The 13,644-nt window shown below is 45.2% G+C and overlaps 1 long non-coding RNA gene across 1 annotated transcript; it reads left to right on the plus strand.

Moving 5' to 3' along the window:
- The first annotated feature begins 8,796 nt into the window (after nucleotides 1–8,796).
- LOC132817545 (uncharacterized) lies at nucleotides 8,797–11,639 on the plus strand. Its single transcript, XR_009644891.1, has 3 exons — nucleotides 8,797–8,957; nucleotides 9,664–9,686; nucleotides 11,399–11,639. It is a non-coding gene; the product is annotated as an uncharacterized LOC132817545 (long non-coding RNA).
- Nucleotides 11,640–13,644: the final 2,005 nt, after the last annotated feature.

The following is a 13,644-nucleotide window of genomic DNA, read 5'->3' on the forward strand; positions in this document are numbered from 1 at the left end:
TGCAGATGCTGGAAACAATTCTGAAGAAGTCCATATTAGATTTGAAATGTTAACTTTTTCTCTCTTCGCAAATGCTTGCCAGACCTGCTGAATTTCTCCAGCAATTTCTTTCATTTCAGATGTTCTTCAGTGGAACCATTCTAGAATTTATAGGGTTAAGCTGCCAGCCAATAGTTATTTTAAGTTCACTGACTTTCATAGCCATATCCACTCTCACTGACACCCCATGTCCTGTCAGGACTCCATTCCTTTGGTCTTTATCTCCATCATAGCTGTTCTGAGTATGCAACCTTCTATGTGTAAAAAATGAGGTCTGCAGATGCTGGAGATCACAGCTGCAAATGTGTTGCTGGTCAAAGCACAGCAGGCCAGGCAGCATCTCAGGAATAGAGAATTCGACGTTTCGAGCATAAGCCCTTCATCAGGAATAAGAGAGAGAGAGCCAAGCAGGCTAAGATAAAAGGTAGGGAGGAGGGACTAGGGGGAGGGGCGATGGAGGTGGGATAGGTGGAAGGAGGTCAAGGTGAGGGTGATAGGCCGGAGTGGGGTGGGGGCGGAGAGGTCAGGAAGAGGATTGCAGGTTAGGAGGGCGGTGCTGAGTTGAGGGAACCGACTGAGACAAGGTGGGGGGAGGGGAAATGAGGAAGCTGGAGAAATCTGAATTCATACCTTGTGGTTGGAGGGTTCCCAGGCGGAAGATGAGGCGCTCCTCCTCCAGCCGTCGTGTAGTTGTGTTCTGCCGGTGGAGGAGTCCAAGGACCTGCATGTCCTCGGTGGAGTGGGAGGGGGAGTTAAAGTGTTGAGCCACGGGGTGATTGGGTTGGTTGGTTCGGGCGGCCCAGAGGTGTTCTCTGAAGCGTTCCGCAAGTAAGCGGCCTGTCTCACCAATATAGAGGAGGCCACATCGGGTGCAGCGGATGATGTGTGTGGAGGTACAGGTGAACTTGTGGCGGATATGGAAGGATCCCTTGGGGCCTTGGAGGGAAGTGAGTGTGGAGGTGTGGGCGCAAGTTTTACATTTCCTGCGGTTGCAGGGGAAGGTGCCGGGGGTGGAGGTTGGGTTGGTGGGGGGTGTGGATCTGACAAGGGAGTCACGAAGGGAGTGGTCCTTGCGGAACGCTGATAGGGGAGGGGAGGGAAATATATCCTTGGTGGTGGGGTCCGTTTGGAGGTGGCGGAAATGGCGGCGGATGATACGTTGTATGCGCAGGTTGGTGGGGTGGTAGGTGAGAACCAGTGGGGTTCTGTCTTGGTGGCGGTTGGAGGAGCGGGGCTCAAGGGCGGAGGAGCGGGAAGTGGAGGAGATGCGGTGGAGGGCATCGTCGATCACGTCTGGGGGGAATCTGCGGTCCTTGAAGAAGGAGGCCATCTGGGCTGTGCGGTGTTGGAATTGGTCCTCCTGGGAGCAGATGCGGCGGAGACGAAGGAATTGGGAATATGGGATGGCGTTTTTACAGGGGGCAGGGTGGGAGGAGGTGTAGTCCAGGTAGCTGTGGGAGTCAGTCGGTTTATAATAGATGTCTGTGTTGAGTCGGTCGCCCGAGATAGAAATGGAAAGGTCTAGGAAGGGGAGGGAGGAGTCTGAGACAGTCCAGGTGAATTTCAGGTCGGGGTGGAAGGTGTTAGTAAAGTTGATGAACTGTTCAACCTCCTCGTGGGAGCACGAGGCAGCGCCGATACAGTCATCGATGTAGCGGAGGAAAAGGTGGGGGGTGGTGCCAGTGTAGTTGCGGAAGATGGACTGTTCCACATATCCTACGAAGAGGCAGGCATAGCTGGGGCCCATGCGGGTGCCCATGGCAACTCCTTTAGTTTGGAGGAAGTGGGAGGATTGAAAAGAGAAGTTATTCAGGGTGAGGACCAGTTCAGTCAGTCGAAGGAGGGTGTCAGTGGAAGGGTAGTGGTTGGTGCGGCGGGAAAGGAAGAAGCGGAGGGCTTTGAGTCCTTCGTGATGGGGGATGGAGGTGTACAGGGACTGGATGTCCATAGTGAAAATAAGGCGTTGGGGACCGGGGAAGCGAAAATCCTGGAGGAGGTGGAGGGCGTGGGTGGTGTCCCGAACGTAGGTGGGGAGTTCTTGGACTAAAGGGGACAGGACCGTGTCGAGGTATTGGGAGATGAGTTCGGTGGGGCAGGAGCAGGCTGAGACAATGGGTCGGCCGGGGCAGGCAGGTTTGTGGATTTTGGGCAGGAGGTAGAAACGGGCGGTGCGGGGTTGTGGGACTATGAGGTTGGAGGCGGTGGATGGAGATCCCCTGAGGTGATGAGGTCCTGGATGGTCTGGGTGGTGGGAGGTGGGGTCGTGGTCAAGGGGGCGATAAGAGGAGGCGTCCGCGAGCTGGCGTTTGGCTTCAGCGGTGTACAGGTCAGTGCGCCAAACTACCACCGCGCCTCCCTTGTCTGCGGGTTTGATGGTGAGGTTGGGATTGGAGCGGAGGGAGTGGAGGGCTGCAAGTTCTGAGGGTGAGAGGTTGGAGTGGGTGAGAGGGGTGGACAGGTTGAGTCGGTTGATGTCATGGCGGCAGTTGGCTATAAAGAGGTCGAGGGCGGGTAGGAGGCCAGCACGGGGTGTCCAGGTGGATGGGGTGTGTTGGAGGCGGGAGAAGGGGTCGTCAGAGGGTGGACGGGAGTCTTGGTTGTGAAAGTAGGCACGGAGGCGAAGGCGGCGGAAGAATTGTTCAATATCTCGCCGCGTGTTGAACTCATTAATCCGAGGGCGTAGGGGAATGAAGGTGAGGCCCCTGCTGAGGACTCCGGCCTATCACCCTCACCTTGACCTCCTTCCACCTATCCCACCTCCATCACCCCTCCCCCTAGTCCCTCCTCCCTACCTTTTATCTTAGCCTGCTTGGCTCTCTCTCTCTTATTCCTGATGAAGGGCTTATGCTCGAAACGTCGAATTCTCTATTCCTGAGATGCTGCCTGGCCTGCTGTGCTTTGACCAGCAACACATTTGCAGCTGCAATCTTCTATACCAGTATTCCCTTATAACTCCCTTTAATCTCCTTCAGCACGTTCATGTGTATTCTTCATGTATGAATTTCAGAAATTTAAAAATCTCACAACACCAGGTTGTAGTCCAGCAGGTTTATTTGGAACTACAAGCTTTCGGAGTGCTGCTCCCTCACCAGGTAGCTAGTCACTAGATACCTGATGAAGGAGCAGCACTCCAAATGTTTGTACTTCCAAATAAACCTGTTGGACTATAACCTGGTGTTGTGTAATTTTTAACTTTGTCCACCCTAGCCCAACAGTGGCACCTCCACACCATGAATTTCAGAAGGTTAGTACACAGGTACAGCAAGTATTGAGGTAAGATAATAGAATGTTATGTTTTATTGCATGGGAATTGAATACAAGAGTAGGGTGGTTATGTTTCAGTTATGCAGAGCATTGGTGAGTCCACATCTGGACTACTCTGTACAGTATTTGTCACTACTTATGTAAAGATGTTAATGTATTGGAGGCAGTTCAAAGCAGGTTTAATAGACAAATACCTGGAATGATTGGTTTGCTGTCTGAGAAAAGACTAGAAGGATAGTTGGGAAATGGAAGGCCTTTAAAAATGAGACAAGAAGAGTTCAGAGACAGTATGCTCCTGTCAATGTGAAGGACAAGGCTGGTCGGTGTAGGAAATGCTAGATGACTAGAAAAATTGAAGCATTGGTCAAGAAAAAGGAGGCATATGTCAGAAGGCATAGGACAGCTAGCGTGAGTCCCTAGAGGAGTATTAGAGCAATAGGAGCATACTTAGGAGGGAAATCAGGAGGGCAAAAAGGGGACATGAGAAAGCTTTGGCAAATAGAGTTAAGGAGAAGCCAAAAAAATTCTATAATTACATTAAGGGGAGGGAGAACTAGCCATTTGGATACAGAATTGGCTCAAAGGTAGAAGACAGAGGGTGGTGGTGGAGGGTTGCTTTTCAGAGTGGAGGCCTGTGACCAGTGGAGTGCCACAATGATCGGTGCTGGGTCTGCTACTTTTCATCATTTATATAAATGGTTTGGATATGAGCATAAGAGGTATAGTTAGTAAGTTTGCTGATGACACCAAAATTGGAGGTGTAGTGGACAGCGAAGAAGATTACCTCAGATTACAACGGGATCTTGATCAAATAGGCCAATGGGCTGAGAAGTGGCAAATAAGAGTTTAATTCAGATAAATGTGAGGTGCTGCATTCTGGAAAAGCAAATCTTAGCAGGACTTATACACTTAATGGAAAGGTCCTAGGGAGTGTTGCTGAACAAAGAGACCTTGGAGTACAGGTTCATAGCTCCTTGAAAGTTGAGTCGCAGGTAGATAAAATAGTGAGGAAGGCATTTGGTATGCTTTCCTTTGTTGATCAGAGTATTGAGTACAGGAATTGGGAGGTCATGTTGCGGCTGTACAGCACATTGGTTAGGCCACTGTTGATATATTGCATGCAATTCTGGTCTCCTTCCTATCACAAAGATTAGATTACATACAGTGTGGAAACAGGCCCTTCGGCCCAACAAGTCAACACCGACCCACCGAAGCGCAACACACCCAGACCCATTCCCCTACATTTACCCCTTCATCTAACACTACGGGCAATTTTTTATGGCCAATTCATCTAACCTGCACATTTTTGGACTGTGGGAGGAAACTGGAGCATCCAGAGGAAACCCACGCAGACATGGGGAGAATGTGCAAACTCCATACAGTCAGTCGCCTGAGGCGAGAATTGAACCCAGGTCTCTGGCACTGTGAGGCAGCAGTGCTAACCACGGTGCCTCTGTGTCATCCACAAAGATGTTGTGAAACTTGAAAGGGTTCAGAAAAGATTTACAAGGATGTTGCCAGGGTTGGAGGATTTGAGCTATAGGGAGAGGTTGAATAGGCTAGGGCTATTTTCACTGAGCGTCGGAGGCTGACTTATAGAGGTTTATAAAATCATGAGCATGGATAGGATAAGTTGACAAGTCTTTTCCCTGGGGCGGGGGAGTCAAGAACTAGAAGGCATAGGTTTTTAGGGGAAAGATATAAAAGAGACCCAGGAGGCAACGTTTTCACTCAGAGGGTGGTACATTACGGAATGAACTGCCAGAGGAAGTGGTGGAGGTGGAAACAATTGCAACATTTAAAAGGCATCTAGATGGGTATATGAGTAGGAAGGGTTTGGAGGGATATGGGCCAGGTGCTGGCAGGTGGGACTAGATTGGGTTGGGATAGCTGGTCGGTATGCACAAAATTGGACCAAAGGGTCTGTTTCCGTGCTGTACATCTGAGTCTTTAATTGAGCCCCTTAAAAATCAATGTGTCTATATGTAGAACTACAGGAGATGAGTAAGATACTAAACAAATATTTTGCATTATTATTTACTGTGGAGAAGGATATGGAAACTAGGGAACATGGGGAAATAAATAGTGATGTTTTATAAAGAGTTTCTATCAAAGAGCAGGAGAAGGTGCTGGATATCTTAAAATGCATGAAGGTGGGTAAATCCCCAGCAACTGATCAGGTGTTTTCCAGCACTTTATGCAGAGTGAGGGAAGAGATTGCTGGGCCACTTGCTGAGATATTTGCATCATTGACTGTCATTGGTGAGGTGCTGGAAGACTGGAGGTTCACTAACGCGGTAAGGAAAAGTGAGAAATCTATAGGCCAGTGTGCCTGATGTCAGTGGTGGGTAAGGTGTTGCAAATGCCTGCTGAGGGACAGGATTTACATGCATCTGGAAAGGCAAGATTAAGGATAGTCAACATGTCTTTGTGGGCGGAAAATCATATCTCACTAACTTGATTGAGTTTTTTGAAGCAGTGATGAAGATTGATGAAGGCAAAGCAGTAGATGTCAACATGGACTTCAGCAAAGCATTCAAAACAAGGTTCTATGATGTAGACTAGGTTAGATCATTCAGGGGAAACTAGCCAATTGAATACAAAATTTGCTTGAGGGACAAGACAGAAGGTCGAGGAAAAACAAACAAATTGCTAGAAAACGTCAGCAAGCTTGGTAGCATCTGTGGAGAGAAAACATTTAACGCTTCAGGTCAAGTGCACAAGAAAAAAGATTGGAACAGAAATCCTGTCAGAGAGAGGAGCAAAACTTCATATCTTGAAGAGATGTGGGAATTAAATACTAAATATAATGCCAAAAGAATTGCAGATACTGGAAGTCAGAACCAAAAACAAATTGCTGGCAAAAGACAAGCAGGGCTGGCAGTATCTGTGGAGAGCCAACGATGTTAATGTTTTGGATCCAGTGATCTTTCAGAACTGATGGTGGTAGAGAGCTTTTTTCGGACTGGAGGCCTGTGACCAGTGGTGTGCTGTAAGGATTGGTGCTGGGTCCGTTGGTTTTCATCATTTATATAAATGATTTGCATATGATCATCGGAGGTAAACTTATTAAGTTACAGATGACACCAAAATCGGTGGTGCAGTGGACAGTGAAGAACATTATCTCAGAGGACGATGGACCAAGAAGTGGCATATGGAGTTTGATAAATGTGAAGTGTTGCATTTTGGTAGGGCAAGCAAGGCAAAATTTATATAGTTAATGGTAGAGTCCTGACAAAGTGATACTAAATAAAGAGACCTGTGGGTGCAGGTGTACAGTTCTTGAAAATGAAGTCACAAGTAGATGGTGTTGGAGAAAGCGTTTAGCACGCTTGCCTTCACTGATCTGAGAATAAGAGTTGGGATGTTATATTGCTGCTTACAGAACATGGGTGAGGCCACTTTTGGAATACTGCATTCAATTCTGGTCTCCCTGCTACAGGAAGGATGTTGTGAAACCTGAAAGGGTTCAGAAAAGATTTACAAGGATGTTGGCAGGGTTGGAGGGTTTGAACTTTAGAGAGAGGCTGAATAGGCTGGAGCTTTTTAACCTGGAGCATTAGAGGCTGAGGGGTGACCTTACAGAAGTGTGTACAATCATGAGGGGCATAAATAGGGTGAAAAGCCAAAGTCTTTATCCTAGAGTGTGGGAGTCCAAAACTAGAGGACATTTGTTTAAGGTGAGAGGGTAAAGATTTGAAAAGGACTTGAGGATGGTGCGTGTTTGGAAGAGTTGCCAGAGGAAGTGGTGGAGGCTAGTACAATTACAACATTTAAAAAGCATCTGAATAGGAACGGTTTAGAGGGAAATCGGCCAAATGTGGGCAAATGGGACTAGGTTGAATTGGGATATCTGGTTGTCACAGTTGAGTTGGACCAAAGGGTCTGTTTCTATGCTGTGTGACTCTACAAATAGGACTAAGTTTAGCTATGTATCCAGCAGCATTTCGAAGAGTCAGAGGTGAGTTAATTGAAACATCTAAGATCCTGATTGGACTAGGCCAAATGATTATGGAAAGGATGTTTCATCTTGTGTGAGAATCTGGAACTAGGGGTCATAGTTTCAAAATAAGGAGTTGCCCATCTAAGACAAATGACTGAAAAAAAATTTCTGAAGGGCTGTCTCTCTTTGGAATTCCCTTCTTCAAATGACAGTGGATGCAGAATCTTTAAATAGTTTTAAGCCTGAGGCACACAGTTTCTTGATGACCAAGAGAATGAAAGATTATAAGACCATAAGACATAGCAGAAATTAGGTCAAAAGTGAAAACGTGGTTAAGGGTGAAGCAAATGAGTTGTAGGATGGTGCTTGGAGATTAACAGGCTTATATTCCATCACACTCTCACACGCAAACACACATGCTCTCACGTACTCACGCAAGTACACACTCTCATGCACGCAGACACACACACATGCTTATGGGGTGAATTTGTATTTGCAGATACGTTCTATTCTGCTCAAAAGTGCACAATCTGCAGGCAGTCAATCCATGTAAAATTTTGTAAAATCCACTTTGGAAATAGAACCAGTCTGACCCAAGACTGGGATGCAGACAGACTCAAATGTCACACTTTTAAGGCATTGTCTGAGCTGAGATGTCACTTTTTTATATATAAAACCTTACGTTATCTTGAGAATGTGACTTAAAAGAAATTCTGGGATTTACATATTAATGAATCAAAACCTGCAACCCTTTCTAAAAGATGAAAGACTTAACAAGCTGGTTTGTTCAATGAGTCAGGAAGGACATTCTGGCACTGGAGCGGAGATTCACACGGATGATCTCTGGAATGTAAGGCTTTACATATGATAAACAGCTGAGATTCCTGGGATTGTATTCATTACAATTTAGAAGGTTGAGGGGCGATCTAATAGAAACTTACAAGATAATGAATGGTTTAAAAAAGGGTGGATGCTGGGAATTTGTTTCCGTCAGGTGGAGATACTAGGACTCGTGGACACAGCCTTTGAATTAGAGCAGGTCAATTTAGAATGGAAATGAGCAGACATTTCTTCAGCCAGAGAGTGGTTGGCCTGTGGAATTCATTGCCACGGAGCATAGTGGAGTCCAGGATATTAAATGTCATCAAGGCAGAAATTGATTAATTCTTAGTCTCGCAAGGAATTAAGGGACACTGGGAGAGTGCAAGTAAGTGGCGTTGAAATGCCCATTAGCCATGATCGAATGGTGGAGTGGATTCGATGGGCCCCTCCTATTTCTCATAATAGTATGGTCTTTTTATGGTCTTATCATTTCAGTTGCGTGACACTGTAATCTTTTGCTATAAATTCTGTGTCTTTTGGTCCTGCTCCATAACCACCTGATGAAGGAGCTGCGCTACGAAAACTAGTGCTTCCAAATAAACCTGTTGGACTATAATCTGGTGTTGTGTGATTTTTAACTTTGTACACCCCAGCCCAACAAATCATGGAGGGGGTGGAGCTGAGTTCTGCGCATGCGTCCGGCCTGTATATCCGGGCAAGCTGCAGGCCCTGCCTCCTTTCGGTTCTGGGGTTGGGAGGTGAGCAGATCACAGTTCGCTGGCGGGGAGGCACAATCCGACTAATATCGACCGTTTCCACTAGCCATCCGCTTGAACTAACCTTTACAATCTCTTTCTTTTTGTAGATCCTTGACGATATGAGAGCAAAGGTACGTGTCCGTTGGTTGTTTTTCACTTTCCCCCCCATCCTTGGGCCTGGTTTTCGGCCTTTAACCGGCTCCGGGGCGGAAACGGACCGAACGTTGGCCCGGGGCTCCCTTTCCTTGCCTCACGCGCGGCCTGCACCAGGTTCCATTTGAGCAGCAGCCGCAGCCACCGCCACCACCTCCCTGCACATTTCTGGCATAATTGGCTACATTAACTTATGAGTGCACGGATCTAAGCCTGGACTTTGGTTTCAATGTTGGGATGCCGTCTAGCTGCTATTAAAGCAGCGGTTTGTTCCAATTTCTGCGGCCGTTTGGAGCTGAGAGAATGTATTTGGCTGTTTCTTTAGGCAAATAACGGCGTCGGGTCACTTGCCGCAAAGTAGCATTACCTCTCTGTTCGACCCCCCCCCGGTCTACCCGTGATTACAGTTCCCATGTAACGTTGTTTCATTTTGCAAAACTGCTTTTTATCAGTTTTACTCATTGCATAAAGTAAAAGCGATTGTAAAACTCCCAAGTTTTAATGTCCGTGTCTAAAACTCCGAAGATACCCTTCACTGTACACTTATGGTTTCCCTCGTGGATCGTTATCACTTGCCCTGATGTTAAGAGTTTGGCGCACGTGGTCGTATTGAATTTTAAACATAATTGGTTGACAGTGAATCCACCATGAGATATCTAATCTTTGTTTTTTTTTCCCCACCAGTGGCGGAAGAAGCGTATGCGCAGGTATGTGATTTAATTCCTAGTTGGGTTTTCCAGATGCATGTATTATATGACTTGAATGTTATGGGCAACCAGGCAAAAAATGCTAACTATCGTTGAACATTAGATGTTTTGATGTACTTCCACATAGAATTCATAGTGTGGAAACTGACATCACTGTGAAGAGTATCCCATGCAGAGCCCGCACCCCTGACATCTTACATAGCCTATCTTCGAACTTGTGAGGAAACCCACCTAGATGTGGGGCGAATGTGCAAACTCCACAGTTAGTTTGGGCTGGAATTGAATCAGGGTCCCTGGCTCTGAGAGGTAGCTGTCCTAACTATTGAACTACCATGCTGTGTCTCGTGATGGATTACAGACAGTATCCAAGTATGAGTCAAATCTTGTAGTGTTGGAAAAGCGCAGCATCTGAGGAAATAAAAAGCGAAGGCATTGGAGGAGATTTTCCTGCACCTCCACACATCATCTACTGTGTCCATTGTTCACGATGTGATTCTTCTCTACACTGGGGAGACAGGGCGCCAACACTTAACTCCAACTCCCACTCCACCAAGGGCATGTAAGTCCTGGGCCTCTTCTACTGCCAGGATAGTTTTAAAAACTCCCAACAGCACTAACACACCTTCCTGCTAGGAGGTAGGTTGTGTTCTGGTTCAGGTGTATTTGTAAAGGTTCCACCTTCCCGAAAACGGGCTGTGATCAGGAACCTAAAATATTTAGGAGCCGTGCATTCCCCTACCCCATTCTGTTTTTTGTACTACTTAGCATATAGCCTAGGAGTAATCCAGAGGTCGCAGCATTGCAATTTATGCTTTTAATTTCCAGTATAGTTTCCTGAACTGAATACCAATGTATATTACTGCCTCTGTCTTGTCATCCTCCCCATCATGATTCCCTGAAGCTGCTCAGCAACATCCCTAACCCCAGTACCAATGAGGCAGTATGCCATCCTGGAGTCCTGCTTGTAGTCAAACGTTTTTGTCCCCAGTCAAATATTGCCTTCTGTTTTAAAAGGTAATGTTTGCTGACAACTAAAACAGTAGGCAGTTATCCATTTGTGCTAATTCAGAAACACAGGTTTTGGTATGCTACATTGTGGAGAGTGTACATGTGATATCATTGAAGCGCACACTTTATTGAAACTTCTCAGTGGAGGAGGGTGAAGGCAGTTGTAGAGGGGAGTCGCAGAGATAGTCTGCTGAAGATTTTAAAGTGACTTGTATGCACTAGTGTCAGCAAACTCATTCTCTTGTTTTCGCAACCCCCTGTTTCCTACCCCACCCCCCACCCCACTCATCTTCTGGCAACCATATTGTGCTTCTCTAATTTTGGTCTGTTAACATCCATGTTTTTAATTGCTCTCCAAGTATGTTTGAAGACCGCCTTGTAGACTAACTTAAGACCAACTCTTGGGGTGGCTGACCAACAATACTATAGTATATTATGTAGTTTGGAGTCCATGTCTTGTTTTATAATGCTCCTGTGTAGTGATGGAAGTTCTACAACCTGCTTTGCTTTATTCATAAACCCTTTGTCCTTGTCTGAATATTGGCATTGTGGCTAATCACTCTGGGCAGCTGTTTTTGGTGCTTTCCATAAAATATTGATCTCCACAGGATGTTGCTGACCATTGTTCCTTGCTCTGTTCTCCCAATTCAATCTTTTTGACTTGATATTTTTTTTCTTCCTAACTAATTTCTCACACTTTGCAGGCTGAAGCGCAAAAGACGAAAGATGAGGCAGAGGTCCAGGTGAACAACTGCTGAAGATGCAGTACTGCTCAGACTTTGTTGAGTCTTTACATGGCAAATGGACTCTGATGCTCTTTCTACATTTTATGAAGATCATCCATTTTGGAAGCACCTCAGATGCTGGTCATGGGAAGATATTGAACATTGGTCTGTTGTACTGTTGCTTTGTGTATAGTAGTTGTGGAATAAAATACAAAATTCATTTGTATCTTTGCTTTATTGGTCTCCAGTCAGTTGGGAAATATCATACATTATGATATTAGGAGTGCATTCAATATCCTTGTGATATATGTTTATTTGGGGACATTGCCTGATTTTGGATTGTCTTTGGTCTTGATTTTACTTGCTCTATACTTGCATAGTATTTTAGTTTATTTTCTGAAGGTTGGTAGATATTCAAGCATGCACGATCCCTGCTTTGTGCAGTGTACTGTGATCAACGACTGTTAAGTCAAACTGCAGCTTTGAGTAGTCTTGAAGTGAATAGTGAGTCATTTGAGACAGTTACACTTATTTTAGTGTAGACAAAGGTAATTAGTACATATTGAACTTTGTCAAGTCGTGACTTATTTGCAGGCTGTCACCTTTGCAAGAATAAATGAAATACTGGCTATTTTGAATGAGGGTGGATTCACTTCTGATTAGTCCAACTTGAAAGTTACACTGACACATCTTGCATTGTGGTGTTTTGAGATTCCGGTTTAGTGAAAGGTTCAGCCTGCCTTATCCTTTAGTGGGATTGGGCCATATGATTGTAATTTAAGTAGGTTAGATTTGTGTTAATGTTTTCTCTGGTTCTGGCAGAATTATTTGTAGCAGCAAGAACACTGAAATGAAGAAGACTGCATGGTGAGAACATTTATGGACTGGATTTTATAGTCATTATCTGCACTGTACATTGAAGATTGCAGGATCCTGACTCCAGTGTAGTAAGCTGCGGTAATTGATTCCAGTACACAATTCCATTATACCTGGACCCTCAAGTGACTTCCCAGCCTGTCCTTTCAATAAGCCATATTTGTGCCAACCTTTTATTGAAGCCTGCTTGTGGCTACCATTTTGGTTACAAAGCCATCTCACTAACAGCACAAAGTTTTTAACCTGTTACAGTTGGTGTTTCCGCAGTTGGAAAAGTTAAAATGGCTGCCTCTATCCAATTCTGTATTGATTGTGTTACTTGTGTGCGCAAGCTGTCATTCTGCCTGTGCATAGCTGCTGTGTAGTGAAGCCAGTGTAACTTGTTGTAAATATTCAATTATAAGATCTAGGATATTTGATTGGCATAGGCAAGCTGGACGAAAGGGCTGTTTTTGTGCAGTATATCTATGACTGTCTGGCTTATATTTGCCCATTACATTTATTCTCTTTTGGATTTACTTTCACATGTTTGAGTAGGAACAACACCCTGTCCAGTGTGCTCCTAATAATTAGAATCTGTATTAAATTTTCTCAGCCCTTTCTTCAAGGAGAATCACTCCATTTCTCCAACCATCTTCAACTCTCAATACTGGAACTGTTCTTGTAAATTTTGCATCTTTCGTGCAACATAGCACCCCCAGCTATTCAGATACAGCCAAGTTCTGGCAGCTGTCTTGTCCATGTTTGACACCACTACTTTTTTATTCTTGCACTCTGCCCCAGTTAATACAGCTGCTACTATGCTTTGTTAACTGCTCTTTCCACCTCCAATGATCTGTACATGTATACATCTGAGTCTCTCTCTACTTTTTATGATTTCCCCCCCCCCCCCGCCCTTTAGAATTATTCCCCTGTATAGTTTGAATTTTTTTTTACCAATATGCATCATCTCACTTCTGCTGTTGTTTGACAAATTAGTAGAATGGGCACATATTGGTAATGTCTTCGAGTAAAAAATGAGGTCTGCAGATGCTGGAGATCACAGCTGCAAATGTGTTGCTGGTCAAAGCACAGCAGGCCAGGCAGCATCTCAGGAATAGAGAATTTGACGTTTCGAGCATAAGCCCTTCATCAGGAATGTACTTGCATTGAGTTATGCTCAGTCCTCTTCACAACTTACAATTCTTCCAAATACAATATTGTCTCCAAACTAAGATTTTTGCCTTGCACACCAAAATCAGACCATTTTCATCCAGTTGGATTGGTTTCTTTCAATTAAGTCCATGGTTACTTGAATCTGCTTTGCTGTATAAATGTGGCACATTTTCAGATTAGAGTTGAAGGTAAGC

The sequence above is a fragment of the Hemiscyllium ocellatum genome, chromosome 7 (genome assembly GCF_020745735.1).
Source record: "Hemiscyllium ocellatum isolate sHemOce1 chromosome 7, sHemOce1.pat.X.cur, whole genome shotgun sequence".
NCBI classification, from domain to species: Eukaryota; Metazoa; Chordata; class Chondrichthyes; order Orectolobiformes; family Hemiscylliidae; genus Hemiscyllium; species Hemiscyllium ocellatum.